Source organism: Apodemus sylvaticus, chromosome 3, assembly GCF_947179515.1.
Source record: "Apodemus sylvaticus chromosome 3, mApoSyl1.1, whole genome shotgun sequence".
NCBI classification, from domain to species: domain Eukaryota; kingdom Metazoa; phylum Chordata; class Mammalia; order Rodentia; family Muridae; genus Apodemus; species Apodemus sylvaticus.
Window position 1 is genome coordinate 159,874,827 of NC_067474.1, and position 14,107 is coordinate 159,888,933.

The 14,107-nt window shown below is 38.1% G+C and overlaps 4 protein-coding genes and 1 pseudogene across 8 annotated transcripts in view; 2 read left to right on the plus strand and 3 right to left on the minus strand.

Moving 5' to 3' along the window:
• LOC127681614 (zinc finger protein 665-like) overlaps positions 1-3,999 on the minus strand; it is a 233,961-nt gene extending 229,962 nt beyond the window's left edge. The window contains exon 1 of the mRNA XM_052178082.1: positions 3,938-3,999. The gene's annotated coding sequence lies outside the window, so the exon portion shown is untranslated. The remainder of the gene's footprint in view (positions 1-3,937) is intronic.
• LOC127681600 (oocyte zinc finger protein XlCOF6-like) overlaps positions 1-14,107 on the plus strand; it is a 1,434,619-nt gene that overhangs the window by 173,676 nt on the left and 1,246,836 nt on the right. The window lies entirely within an intron of this gene.
• LOC127681615 (oocyte zinc finger protein XlCOF6-like) overlaps positions 1-14,107 on the minus strand; it is a 988,257-nt gene that overhangs the window by 115,138 nt on the left and 859,012 nt on the right. The window contains exon 1 of one of the 4 annotated variants that reach the window (XM_052178086.1): positions 3,938-3,962. The exons of the other annotated variants lie outside the window; for them this stretch is intronic. The gene's annotated coding sequence lies outside the window, so the exon portion shown is untranslated. Of the gene's footprint in view, positions 1-3,937; positions 3,963-14,107 lie in introns of those variants that run through there. 4 annotated transcript variants of the gene reach the window in all.
• LOC127681631 (gastrula zinc finger protein XlCGF26.1-like) overlaps positions 1-14,107 on the plus strand; it is a 117,080-nt pseudogene that overhangs the window by 62,985 nt on the left and 39,988 nt on the right.
• Positions 1-14,107, minus strand: part of LOC127681617 (oocyte zinc finger protein XlCOF6-like) — a 1,149,846-nt gene that overhangs the window by 22,283 nt on the left and 1,113,456 nt on the right. The window lies entirely within an intron of this gene.

Sequence of the window (14,107 nt, forward strand, 5' to 3'; positions counted from 1 at the left end):
TCTTTATTTATATGTGGCAGCCTCCTGAGTACAAGTCCACTGGTAGAAGATGTACCCCTAATAGTTCCTGTTTTTGCAACACATTTAACAATGTTAAAATGCTTAATAGAAGAGAATATCAAATACATTAAATACCTCATCTATCAGAGATGTAATGAAGTAGAACAATCAGCAATCAACTGCATATCTCACAATAAAGTTCAATTGCTTTTTGATAATTCATGTTTCTTCATGTTCCCATTAGTTATTGTTTGATAGTGCATCTTCAAATAGTGACTTCTAAAGGAATTATCTGGACACAGTAGATACTGTAACAGGAATAAAATTAATTTAAACAGAAACATTCTGGTGTGTGTCGGTGTGTGAGTGCATGTGCGTGTGATATTATTACAGTGATTTAGGCCATGACTGATATGTGCAGATTGGAAGTTCAATTGCTATGGCTGTGTGAATATTGTTTGATAATTCATGTTTCTTCAAGATCCTATTAGTTATTGTTTGACACTGCATCTTCAAATAGTGACTTTATTTTTTCCCCCAGAGACAGGGTTTCTCCATGTAGCCCTGGCTGTCCTCACTCTGTAGACCAGGCTGGGCTCGCACTCAAGAAATCCACCTGCCTCTGCCTCCCAAGGGCAGGGATTAAAGGCATGTGGCACCACTGCCCTCAAATAGTGACTTCTAAGGAAATTATCTAGAGATACTAGATAACTGCAACAGGAATAAAATTAATTTAAATGGAAACATTTCTGGTGTGTGTTGGTGTGTGAGTGCGTGCCTGTGTGTATGTCTGTGTGTGTGTGATATTATTACAGTGATTTAGGCCATTACTGATATGTGCAGATTGGAAGACAACTTTGAGCAATCAACGTTGGACTTTTTAAAAAATATTTATTTATTTACTTTATGTATATGAGTACACTATAGCTGTCTTCAGACACACCAGAAGAGGGCACCACATCTCATTAAAGATGGTTTTGAGCCATCAGGAGGTTGCTGGGAATTGAACTCATAACTTCTGAAAGAGCACTCAGTGTTCATAACCACTGAGCCATCTCTCCAGCACCTGGACATTTTTTATATGTTTACAAGGTCAGGTTTCTAGCTGTGCAGCCTACAGACATTTCACACTGAGCCTTCTCACAGATGCTCAAAAAGAGGACAGGCATTGCATCAATAAAATGTTGTCTTCTTTCTCATTGTAAGCATATTGTCATTTCAAGATGCACTAAAAATACAATTTGAATAATAAATACTATTTGCAAATGAAAATTATATAGTGCTATTGCTTTTTCCAAATGTGGTAGTTTATACTTAGGACTAAACAGTTGTCCCATTCTCAGATAAACAAATAAATGGCAGAGAATTGTCTCAGCGGCTAGAGATTGTTGATGCTGACCGTGATGACCTCAGTTCAGTGTCTGTGAGACCCATATTACTCCTACAAACTTCTCCCTTATATTGACACTTGGGATGTGGCATGTGCATGCTCACACTCCAGCACATCCATAAATATTTTTGAACCCAAATAAGGCCAAATGAGATCACTTGAAACAAAACACGCCATGGGGGCAGCACAGCTCAATGCCGATGATTTTGCGCCATCAAGTGGGTAACTGCTTAGTTTAGCTTCTACAGAGTACTTGTTTCTGGGAGGACCCCACTTAAGCTGCCTGATGGGGAAAATTGGTCCTCTGGACACTCATGGTTCCTGGCAGCTCAAGTCATTTCTCCAGTATTTGCATTGAAGAGCAAATTTAGGGTAAACTTATCTGGCTATGGGACTCAATATGTTAATTATGATTTTTGCCAGAAAACCAAAACCACAACGAGGACCATATATAAAGTAATGGTTTATTATATATTAAATGCAGACCAAGGAATGGACCTTCATCAGGAAAATTCCCCCAGGACTTGCCACTTGGAAGGGGCCAGTCACACATTCCAGTGGCTTATAAAAAATGAATTAGGTCACCATATTTTTCCATTAGGCTTCTTTATTTCCACAGAACTACAAATCCCAAAATTCCAAGGCCTAACCTGGCTCCTGGGTGAGCCATACAAGTTAATTTGGGGAATTACATATACACCCTCTCCACCTTGACTTCAGGAAGAAGAAGGAGAAGTGCCTACTTAGTGCTGTGAGGGGAACTCAGGAAAGCTCAGAAGTAACAAGAAACACATTGAATCCAGGGAGACTGCCCACTGTAGGGAGGAGCACCCAAGTTTGAAAGTGATGTTTACTTTAATGGCAGATTCAGTAATAAATCAGAGAGAGATTTTAGACAATTGGATATACTCAGTTGTCCAAAAAAGACAGAGGAAAGGGACGTTAATTCAAAGAGAACAGTACAGAGAAAGGGCCAGGTTCCCAGAAGAGGTTTTCAGAGACAGGTTGAAATGAGGACAAGTTGGCACAGGTGAAGACAGAACAAGCCAGAGAATGATAAGGAGGGAGAAGATTGGAACATATTACCAGAGTTAGCATGAGGCCAAGCAGACCAACGGAAGGGAAGCTTAGAGAAGTCAGATTGAATGTCTTCATGGAGAGGAGTTGGAGCCTAAGAAGCTGAGTTGAATCAGTCAGGGAGAATAACCTGCTGTTTTAGGGCAATGGTGTCAGGAAGAAAATGAGTCTGGCAATATCTTTATTATGTAAATATCCCGTCTGCCTAAGTGTCTAGACTTGCAGATTCCAGTCCATATTTAAACTGTTCAAAGAATAACCTGGGGCCTAAACCTAAAAGAGACTTGAGGGTTACAGCATATGTTGGATGACAAATTTATGCTAGCTGACTACTCTGATAATTAGGGCTTGAGAAAATGTCCTCCCAGCAGCCCTTCTTAACATGATGCCATTTTGGCTACCTGGTTATTTTTATTGATCATTTAACCTCCTGGATTCTTGGTCTGGCTCTGCCTCCTCCCTCTCCTCATATGGCCTTGGGTCATGTCCATTATGGACTGCCCCTGTGTTAGGTTATACTATGCTCTCTCTTTTTTCAATGAGAAACAGTCTACTTCATCATACCTAGGAGGAGCCATATATGGTTTCCTTTTTTTTTGTTTTTTGTTTTTTTTTTTTTTGTTTTGTTTTGTTTTTTCCAGACAGGGTTTCTCTGTATAGCCCTGGCTATCCTGGAACTCACTCGGCAGACCAGGTTGGCTGCAAACTTAGAAATCTGCCTGCCTCTGCCACTCAAGTGCTGGAATTGAGGGCATATGCGACCACTGCCTGGCACATTCTTTCCTTTTTATTTCATGTTTTCATTCACTTCCCACAGTTCTTTCAAATTCATGGCCACTTTTTGCTTTAGTTGTTGTTACCATTTGACATTGACTGAAGGTTGCCTGCAGGACTTGTCTTGCTGCGGCTTGCAAATCACCTCTGAAAAAATACAAAGAGGGGATTCTCTTAATTATATTGGATACATAATAAGTTGGCAGAATGTTATGCCACAAAAGGTGCAAATTAGGAGAAATCAATTAATGACTCTTAACGATTTTCAGAAGTTGCTGGGACACATTAACTGTCTTTGGATTGGGATTGGCTTGGCCACTCAAGAGCTAAGCAATTTATTTCAAACCTACAAGGTGATAAAGATTTAAATAGCCAAGAAACTTATCAGCCTAGGATGAGAAGGACTTAACTCTGGAAGAAAGGTAATTTCAGGATACACGACGAGACAGTATTAATTCACTGATGGCTTGCATCACAGTTATCTTACCTTCTACTCACCCCCCTATAGAGGAAATGCAGAGGGAAGATTATATATTAGAATGGATATTTTTATCAAATAAACAGAGTAAGAAAAGCCTACATAAAGAAGATCTCTGAATTGATACTAAAAAGAAAAACAATTAGTTGGAATGTGTCCAGATGCAATTGTGGTACCTTTTGCTAATGCCCCTTTCCCGGCCCAACAGCCCGTCTGACCTGGCAGGGGACAGGACGAGCTGCTGAATGTCCTAGGAGGCGAGCACAGCAACTGCAGCTTAAGGAAGTTTTCAGGTTCCGCAAATACTAGGCATTAGTTTCCATCCAAAGCTTGCTGACTATGAGGTAGCCAAGATGCCAAGATCATGTTTTTCATCTCCAGTCTTGGTGAGGACAGACTCCCCTCTCTCCTATTCCAGAACATTAGCTGTCAGTTCTTGTTTTTGTTGGTTGTGAGTGTCACCAGGGATGACATAAGCTCATCAAGACGCCGAACCTTCATTTTCTGGCCGAGCAGAAGAGTTCAGCCCTCTTGGAAGAAAAATGACAGCCAGTTGGCACACTCTTTTTACTTTATTCAAACATTACACAGGGATAACTAGAGGCGAACACAGATTCCAAATACAAAGGTTATATTCTCCTTTCTGCTCAAGGGAGCAGGCAGCACACACAAATCTCAGTCCCTTGATTATGGTCAGCCATGATCAAAAGCAGAAGCTCCAGGTTTGCCAGGAATGTTGCAGGAACAAGTTTTGTACAACTGCAATCTCTAAGGTAGCACCAAGAACTGTAATCTCTAAGGTTGCACCAAGAACAGAAGTTCCAGAGTGACAAAATTTCCTCAAGATTCATACAATCTTAAAATAATTTGTCTTTACTGATAAACCAAAACATAGCTACAACTTCCCTGAAACATTTCACTCAAAGCAAAAAAACAAAGGCTTTCTGATGTTTCATTTAATGCCATGAATACATGTTTTATTTTCTGCATCACTATATAGAAATACATCATAGAATTCATACTAGTGAGAAACTCTACTGAAGGAAAAAATGTTTTTCATTTTTCTGTCACCATACATTACTAAAACCAGTCGTTCCATTCTAAAAAGAATCTGAACAACTGTGAGGAATGTGGAACACTCCAATTTGATGATACATTTAATAAGCTATTTAAAGATATAAGAAGATATCACTTGGTTTTATGCATCCCTAAGGAATAATCTGAGAAGTCAGAAGATTGCTCAGTGTCAAAAATGGTCTTGGATATGCCAGTGTAGCATACAGACTGATAAATGGGTTCTGTAGGCAACTGGGTATAAGGAGTCATCAAAAGGCTCTCCGTAGATGCTAAAATACCAACCTGTTTAGCAATGTATGTCTACCAGTGCACCGATGTTTTACATGCTCCCACGAGAAAGTCACCATGAACACTACAGCTTCTGCTTTAAAACTTGGAACTGGGTGGTGGCGCATGCCTGTAATCCCAGCACTCTGGGAGGCAGAGGCAGGCGGATTTCTGAGTTCGAGGCCAGCCTGGTCTACAGAGTGAGTTCCAGGACAGCCAGGGCTATACAGAGAAACCCTGTCTTGAAAAAAAAAAAATCCAACCCCCTCCCCCAAAAAATACAAAACAAAAAAAATTGAACTGACATTTCCTGAAATACACACCTATTTCCAGATAGACATAATTCTGTACATTTGAACCTCCCAATTAAAGTTTATTGTCACTTGTTACATCAAATCTTTTTATAGTAAACAAAATTCAAATAGCTATATGTAGTAGTCAGACATTGGGACTCTTGATTAGTACAAGGCCATAGCATTCAGTCTAGTATTCCTGAGGAGTGTCGTTAAAAGATTGGTTCTCTCAACTCCCAGATGTAGCCAGCTATTCACACATCTACGTCCTATAACAATGTGTAACTCAATTTCATTTGTCTTGTTTCTATCCCTTACCATCAAAAGAGGCTACATTATAATACCATACAGTAGTAATAATTACTTACCCATTGATTAAAATCAGGAGAGTATGAAATGATGTTTTTCAAATCCAACTCGCAATTCTAGTATTACTTCCAGAAAAAGTGGATACTATTATTGCCAGTGTTTAATGTACATCTGAATGTAGTAAATCATTAAGACATGTTTCTAAGTCAAGAAACAATTTAGATAATAAACTGACAAAAATATACACAAAAGAATCAGGTGTTTATTTTCCAAAGGGCAAGAGCAAACTTAGATAATAACCTGATAAAAATATGCACAAAAGAATCAGATATGAATTTTCCATGAGGGCACTGGGAATAGGACAGTAAATGAATGTAAAAGAACTCATGCACAACACAGGAAAGCTCTATCCCACACAAGGAATGGAGAATAATGTGAAACATAATATACTACCCACAATCCAGCAAAATCTTCTAGATTAAAAATCCTAAGGAATAATAAGTCAGAAAGACCATTATTTTACACAACAATCTTCCAAAAGTTTCCGTATAAAATCCATAGTATAAGTCAGATGAAATGAAACAGATATCTATATAATGAAGAGTATGATTTGTAAATCTTGATTTTCAGTTCAGGAAGAAGAAACTGTGCTAAAAGCGACAGCATAGCAAGACAAAAGTTCACATTCCTCTCAATTGTACTTAATACATTTCTCATCTACCTACAGGGGAAGGAGTGAGGGTTACTGGTTAGGAGCACTGTATCTTCTTCCAGATAACTGGAGTTCCATAACAACACACAAATGGTAGCTCTCGTGCCAGAGCATCTTATGCCTTCTTCCGGACTCTGCAGACCCTACACATGTGTGATTCACCAAAATACATGCAGAATAAACACAGTCATGAAAGACTGAGAAAAGAGTAAAGACAAAAACAAAACCTACAGACATTTGAAAAACATGAAGAAAACAGATAAAATAGGAAAGGAAGATATTTAACTTAACCTTTACTATAATTCTCTCAGTGCATAAATGAACAAAATACACAACAATCCTTTGTTCTTGGGAAATTCCTTAGGGCTGATGAGATGGCTTAGTGGGTAAGAGGACTGACTGTTCTCCCAAAGGTACTGAGTTCAAACCCCAGCGACCACATAGTGGATCACAACCATCCATAATGAGATCTGACACCCTCTTCGGGTGTGTCTAAAGACAGCTACAGTGTACTTACATATAATAATAAATAAATCTTTTAAAAAAAAGAAAACACTGTAATATGAGTGTGTGTGTGTATGTGTGTGTGTGTGTGTGTGTGTGTGTGTGTGAATGATACTATACGGAAGGGTACTGGATTTGGATTTCTAACATTTCATTGTTCTCAGCAGACAAAGAGAAAAAAAAATGAGAAGTCTAGAAACAATTTCCTAAAGGTCATGCAATTAACACTGATAATCAGGTAGCATTTTAGCTTGGATAACATGAGTCAAACTTCTAATCAAATATCTCTCAAAAGTCAGGGGCATGGAGAAACTTTAAATTCATGGTGAAAATAGTGTAGCCTACTCAGTTTCTGAATTGATCATGAACAACAGTGAAAGGAGGCTAACAACTTCTTAAAGGACACACATGAAAAAGATAGCTTTCCTGAAATGTTCTCTATACTTTCAGATTTTCACTGTAATCTATCAGACATGAAGTTCATTCACACCCAGCCTACACATATGCATATAGGTTGATAAATTATCCTGGTGATGCATACAGAAGATGGGCATAGAGATTCAGGGTTTTAATCCTCGCACGCTGGAGGCAGGTGGAGATCAGAAAGATCAGGAAGAACCTTCTGATGGAGATCAGGAGGATCACGAAGAACCTTTCTCAAGAGAGGATCTTTTTAAGTCCCTGAAGAGAGCATGAGGAGTCCACAAAGCCAACCCACAATGTCTGTGCTTAAGGTTTTGCTTCATCTCTAACTCTGCCCAGGGTAGAAAATTCCCCTAACCAATTTTATATTGCACACTCTGACCTACACTTCCCTCTCAGTCTCAGGAAGATTTCCACATAGCTGTAGGATGCTCTACATCTGATCTACACCACACACATGTGTGCTACCTGCCTAGAACAGAGATGAATCTAGTAGGAAGCTCTCTTCCTGCCACCCACCTAGATTCTCAATGCTTAAGCATAACATCTCATATGGAAATCCCTGCCACCTAACCTAATGCCACACAGCAAAAGAAAATTGAGAGGCTAGAACTAAGGCAATTTGACAATGTTGACAGAATTTCCTTACCTCAAATCACTAATGCAATACCAATGTTCATGATGAAATAAATTATGAAACAAACTCAAGAGATGAACTCAAAATATAATTTGAAAACGTTCAATGAGATCCAAAGACATAAAAAGGAAATAAGTACAGGAAGTCAAAGAAGGCAGAAACAAATGAATGAAAGACCGGAGAACTCCTACAAGTGGCTAAGGGAATAATTATGATAATGCAGGATTTGAACACTGTATCCAGAGATATAAAAATCTAAGGAGTGCTCAATCTGAGATGGAACAAGAAATGAACTCTGGAAGCCTGATGGTAACTCAATGAAAGGGCAAAGTTATGAAGATACAGCATGCAGGTAAAATAAAATAAAAAATCAGTCTTTCAATGCAAGCTGAAGGAGCTGGCTCAGTCAAGAAAGTCACAGGTGGCACAACTGAATAAAACACTTGTTCCATGCCAGCAGAAAGAGTAAAAGATAAAGTTTAATTCAAGCCTGATACAGTGGGATAGGTCTTTCATCCTGGCTGTTAGGGGCCTCAGGCAGGCAGATTTACGTGACCTAAAAGCCATTCTGGTCTCGGTATCAGGATATGGGAAAGTCAGGCCTATAGGGTGAGTTTCTGTTATACAAAAATGCGAACAGGAATACCATACAAGATATTAAAGCTATATTTTCTACATTGATACCAAAATCAGTTAAAATGTACAATGATATTAGAAGACTTATTATATAGGTATGAATGAATAAGTCTTGTATTGGTTCATACTTTTAATCTTGGATCCTCTGTTGGTTACGATGTTTCGAGAAATTTTATTATTGAAACATTACTAAATGTTCAACACTGGGGGTAGACTCTGAGAGAAAAGAGTAGACCCAAGCCATCTTAGTTGTCTCATCCTCTTTAGTGACTGGGTTGAGGATGTGATCAGTTAGTCACCTTTCTATTTCAACATCACGGCTATTTGCTATCAGTACTCGCTGTCATGGTGGATGGTGTTTTATGAAACCATCAACAAAAACCAAATACAGTAAATCATATTCTGATTGGATTTTAGGTTCCCTCCCATAGAATTCATGTCATACTCTGAAGCCTAATCAAGAACAGAAACTACGTCAGTACATGAGAACGATGAGGCCACGTGAAGAAATGATAACATCTAAATTTACCATAATCTATATTGTGTCATTGCCTCTAAATAAATCTGATAACATAATGGGTTCAAAGCATACATTGAGATATTGTAATGTATATATTTGAGGTCTAGATATAAAAATATATCTTTAAGAACACTTCTTTTTTTTTTTTTTTTTTTTTTTTTTTTTTTTGGTTTTTTGAGACAGGGTTTCTCTGTGTATCCCTGGCTGTCCTGGGACTCACTCTGTAGACCAGGCTGGCCTCGAACACAGAAATCTGCCTGCCTCTGCCTCCCAAGTGCTGGGATTAAAGGCGTGTGCAACCACGCCTGGCAAGAACACTTTTCTTGATGACAAGAATAATACCAATGTTAAATCTCAGATAGTAAATTGTTGGTGAGTAAAACTGTGCTTCCAAATTCTACAATTGTCAGTTTTGCTCAAATATGAACCATGTATCTATCTTGTCAGAAGTTGGGTGCAAACAAGCTGACTCTAGACTAAAATACTCAGTTGGGATTGTAAGGCCTATATAAAATGATTTATTCTTTCTAGAACAAAGAAATAGAACATGGAAAAGCAAATACAAGAATGACTAAAAAGAAATAGTTTTCTTTCTATTGCAGCATTTAGGAAGTGTAAAATCAGTGTATGCAACAAAAGTACAAACAAATCATAGAATCAAATAACTTCTGATGTGATTTCATAAGAATATTTTCATGAAAAAAAGTTAAATGTTTATTTAAAGAAAAATTTGAGGCTATTTAATGAAATAAATAAACAGATAGCATTAGCCGGGCAGTGGTGGTGCACACCTTTAATCTCAGCACTTGGGAGGCAGAGGCAGGTGGATTTTGAGTTCAAGGCCAGCCTGGTATACAGAGTGAGATCCAGGACAGCCAGGGCTACACAAAAAAACCAAATCCAAAAAACAAACAAACAAAAAGAAAGTCTCTGAGATTGGATTACTGTACTCCAGGATGCATCTCCCTATTGTCAAAAATAAGTGCTGTAATAATGTATATCTCTTCCTGGTTGTCTTGTCCTATCCCTTACAATCAAAAGAGGTGATATTATATTAATATACAATAGTACTAAATATTTATCCATAGATTAAAATCAGGAGAGAATGGAATAACGTTTTTCAGAAACTGAGTGAAAATAACTGGCAACTAAAATATCAATCCAGAAAAGTAGCTACTAGTATTGACAGTGTATAAGGTGCATGTGAACCTAGTAATACATTGACATGCTTTTCCGTCAAAAACCTACTTAGATAATAAACTGATGAAAATTTGCACAAAAGAATAAGACATAAATTAGACATATAAACATCATTAAAATTAAGTAACATTTTCTATCTACTATGTGACAAAACCAATGCAAGTAACAATTTTATAAATTACGTAGTGGTTTTCACTTCAGAATTCTTAGACATACATGTATAAATAAATGTCTTATATGAAAACAAAGTGATAAAGTGGAATGATTTTTATAATGAAAATGCTCATATTAAGATGTATAAGAATCCTTCTAGTATAGGAAGGCTACTGATTTGTGTTAAATTGCTGAAGTTGTTTAACAGATGTAGGAGTTGTCTGGTGGAGTTTTTGGTGTCCCTTAAGTATACAATCTTATCATCTGCAAATAGTAATAGTTTGGCTTCTTTTTAATTTGTATTCCTTTGACCTCCTTTTGTTGTCTAATTGCTCTAGCTAGAACTTAAAGTACTATATTGAATAGATATAGAGAGAAGGGACAGCCTTGTCCAGTCCCTGGATTTAGTGTAGTTTCTCTCCTTTTAGTTTGATGTTGTCTACTCATTTTCTGTATATTGATTGTATTTACTATGATTAGGTATGGACCTTGAATTCCTGACATTTCCAGGACTTTTGAAGGGATGCTAAATTTTGTCAAATGCTTTTTCAGCATCAAATGAAATGTCCATGTGGTTTTTTTCCTATGAGTTTGTTTATGTAGTGGGTTACATTGATGGATTTCCATATATTGGACCATCCATCCCTGCATCCCTGAGATGAAGCCTACTTGATCATCGTGAATAACTGTTTTGATGTGTTCTTGGATTCAGTTGGCAAGAATTTTTTTTGAGTATTTTTGCATTGATATTCATAAGAGAAATTGATCTGAAGTCCTCTTTCTTTGTTGGATTTTTGTTCATAGCAGCCTTATTTATAATAGCCAGAAGCTGGAAACAACCCAGATGTCCCTCAAGAGAGGAATGGATATAGAAACTGTGTGGTCCATTTACACAATGGAATACTATTCAGCTATTAAAAACAATAATTCATGAAACTTCTTAGGCAAATAGATGGAACTAGAAAATACCATCTGAGTGAGGTAACCCAATCACAAAAGAACACACATGGCATGCACTCACTGATAAGTGGATGTTAGCCCAGAAGCTTGGATACCCAAGATACAATTCACAGACCAATTGAAGATCAACACGAAGGAAGAACAAAGTATGGATACTTTGGTCCTTCTGAGAAGGGGGAACAAAACAGCCATGGGAGGTGATACATAGACAACGTGTGGAAGAGAGACTAAAGGAAAGACCATCCAGAGACTGCTGCACCTGGGATCCACACCATATACTGTCGCCATACTCAGACACTAATGTGGATTCCAACAAGCACTTGCTGACAGGAGCCTAATGTAGCTGTGTCCTGAGAGGCTCTGTCAGTGCCCAACAAATACAGAAGTGGGTGTTCCCAGCCAACCACTGGACTGACCACAGGGCCCCCAAAGGAGGAGCTAGAGAAAGGACATAAGGAGTCTACAGAGAGGACAGCCTCATAGGAGGAACAACATTATGAACCAACCAGTATCCCTAGAGCTCCCAGGGACTAAACTACCAACCAAATAGTACACATGAAAGGACCCATGGCTGCAGCTGCATGGTAGCAGAGGATGGCCTTGTTGGACATCAAAGGGAGGAGAGGCACTTGGTCCTGAGAAGCTCAATGCCCTAGGATAGGGGAATGCTAGGACAGGGAAGAGTGAGTGTGTGAGTTGGTGAGCACGGGGGAATGGAAGGGGGAAGAGAGAGGGTGTCTTCTGAGGGGAAACCAGAAAGGGGATAACCTTTGAAATGTAAATAAAGCAAATACCTAATAAAACAGAATGAAAGGATAAAATAACATTTAAAAAGCAAATAAAATTGACTACAAACTCTAAAATAATCAAGATGTATAAGACTCATTCTAACTCTTCATTATTTATGGATACATTATTATTCATGAATCTAAAACTTGCACAACTAAAAAATCTGAAATTATTGTCTTCAGCAATTTTCTTTTCTTTATTATTTGAGCTGTTTGATCTAGCATTATAGAGTATACAGATTACCATTTATGATTCTTTGACATGATCACTATTCTTTTCTTTATTATTTGAGCTCATCCATCTAATGTCCTTAAAGGTAACACAGATAAGTATCATTTAGAATTCTTCCATTATTTTTCATTAAACAGAGCTCAAGATTATATTCAGGCTCTATCGTGAAAATGTACCAGAAATGTAACCCATGAGATGAAGAGATGACTCAGGGGTAAAGGGCATTTCATATTCCTGAAAGGAAACACAGTCTAATTCTGTCTACACAGCAATAGTGACAAAAACAGCATGGTATTGATACAGAGACAGACAGGTTGATCAATGAAATAGAATTGAAGACTCAGAAATAAAATCACACACTTATGCACACTTGATTTTTGACAAAGAAACAAAAAATATACAATGGAAAAAAGAAAGCATCTTCAATAAATGTTGCTGGTCTAACTGGTTGTCTGTATGTAGAAAAATGAGAATAGATCCGTATTTGTCACCCTGCACAAAGCCCAAGTCCAAGAACAGGGGGAAATTTCCTAAACAGAACTCCAATGGCTCATGTTCTAAAATCAATAATTGATACAGGGGACCTCATAAAACTGGAAAGCTTCTGTAAGACAAAGGACATAGTAAGAAATCAACAACCTACAGATTGGGAAACAACCTTCACTAACTCCACAACTGATAGAGGGCTAATATATATATATATATATATATATATATATATATATATATATATATATATATATATATATATATATAAACTGAAGAAGCTAACCACCAAAACCCCAAACAACCCAATGATAAAAATGAAGTGTAGAACTAAACTGAGAATTCACAACATTGGAATCAACAGTGGTGGAGAAGCACTTAAAACTGGTAATAGAAATGCATGTCAAAATGACCCTGAGATTCTTCCTTACACCAATCAGAATGGCTAAGATCAAACCATCAGGTGATAATACATGTTGGGAGGATGTGCAGAAGGGGGAACTCTGATCCATTGCTGATGGGATTGCAAACTGGTAAAACCACTCTGGAAATCAATCTGGAGGTTCCTCAGAAAATTGCAAATATATCTCCCTGAAGAACCCACAATACCAGTCTTGAGAATAAACCCAAAAGATGCCCTACCATGCCACAGGAACAACTTTTTCACTATGTACATCGAGACCTTATTTGTAATGACTAGAAGCTGGAAACAACACAGATGTCCCAAGACAGAAGAATGGATACAGAAAACATGGTTCATTTACCCAATGGAATATTATTCATTTGCAGGCAAATGGATGGAACTAGAAAATATCATCCTGAGTGAGGTAACACAGAGATGTAAATGGAGAAGAGCCTTAAGAAAATAGGTGCCATGACAGGCCTAAAGTGGGATGCAAGTCAAGGGGAGTCCCTAAGGCCTGACACTGTTACTGAGGCTATGGAACACTCACAAAGAGGGACCTATCATGACTGCCCTACAAAAGACCCAAGGAGCATCTGAAAGAGTCAGAGGCAGACATTTGCATCCAACAAATGGACAGAAGCTCCTGACACATGTGGTTGAATTAGGGGAAAGCTGGAAGAACCTGAGGAGGATGGCCACCATATATGAGGACCAGCAGCCTCAATTAACCTGGAACCTCAAGATTGCGAAGACACTGGATCACCAACTAGGCAACATATGCCAGC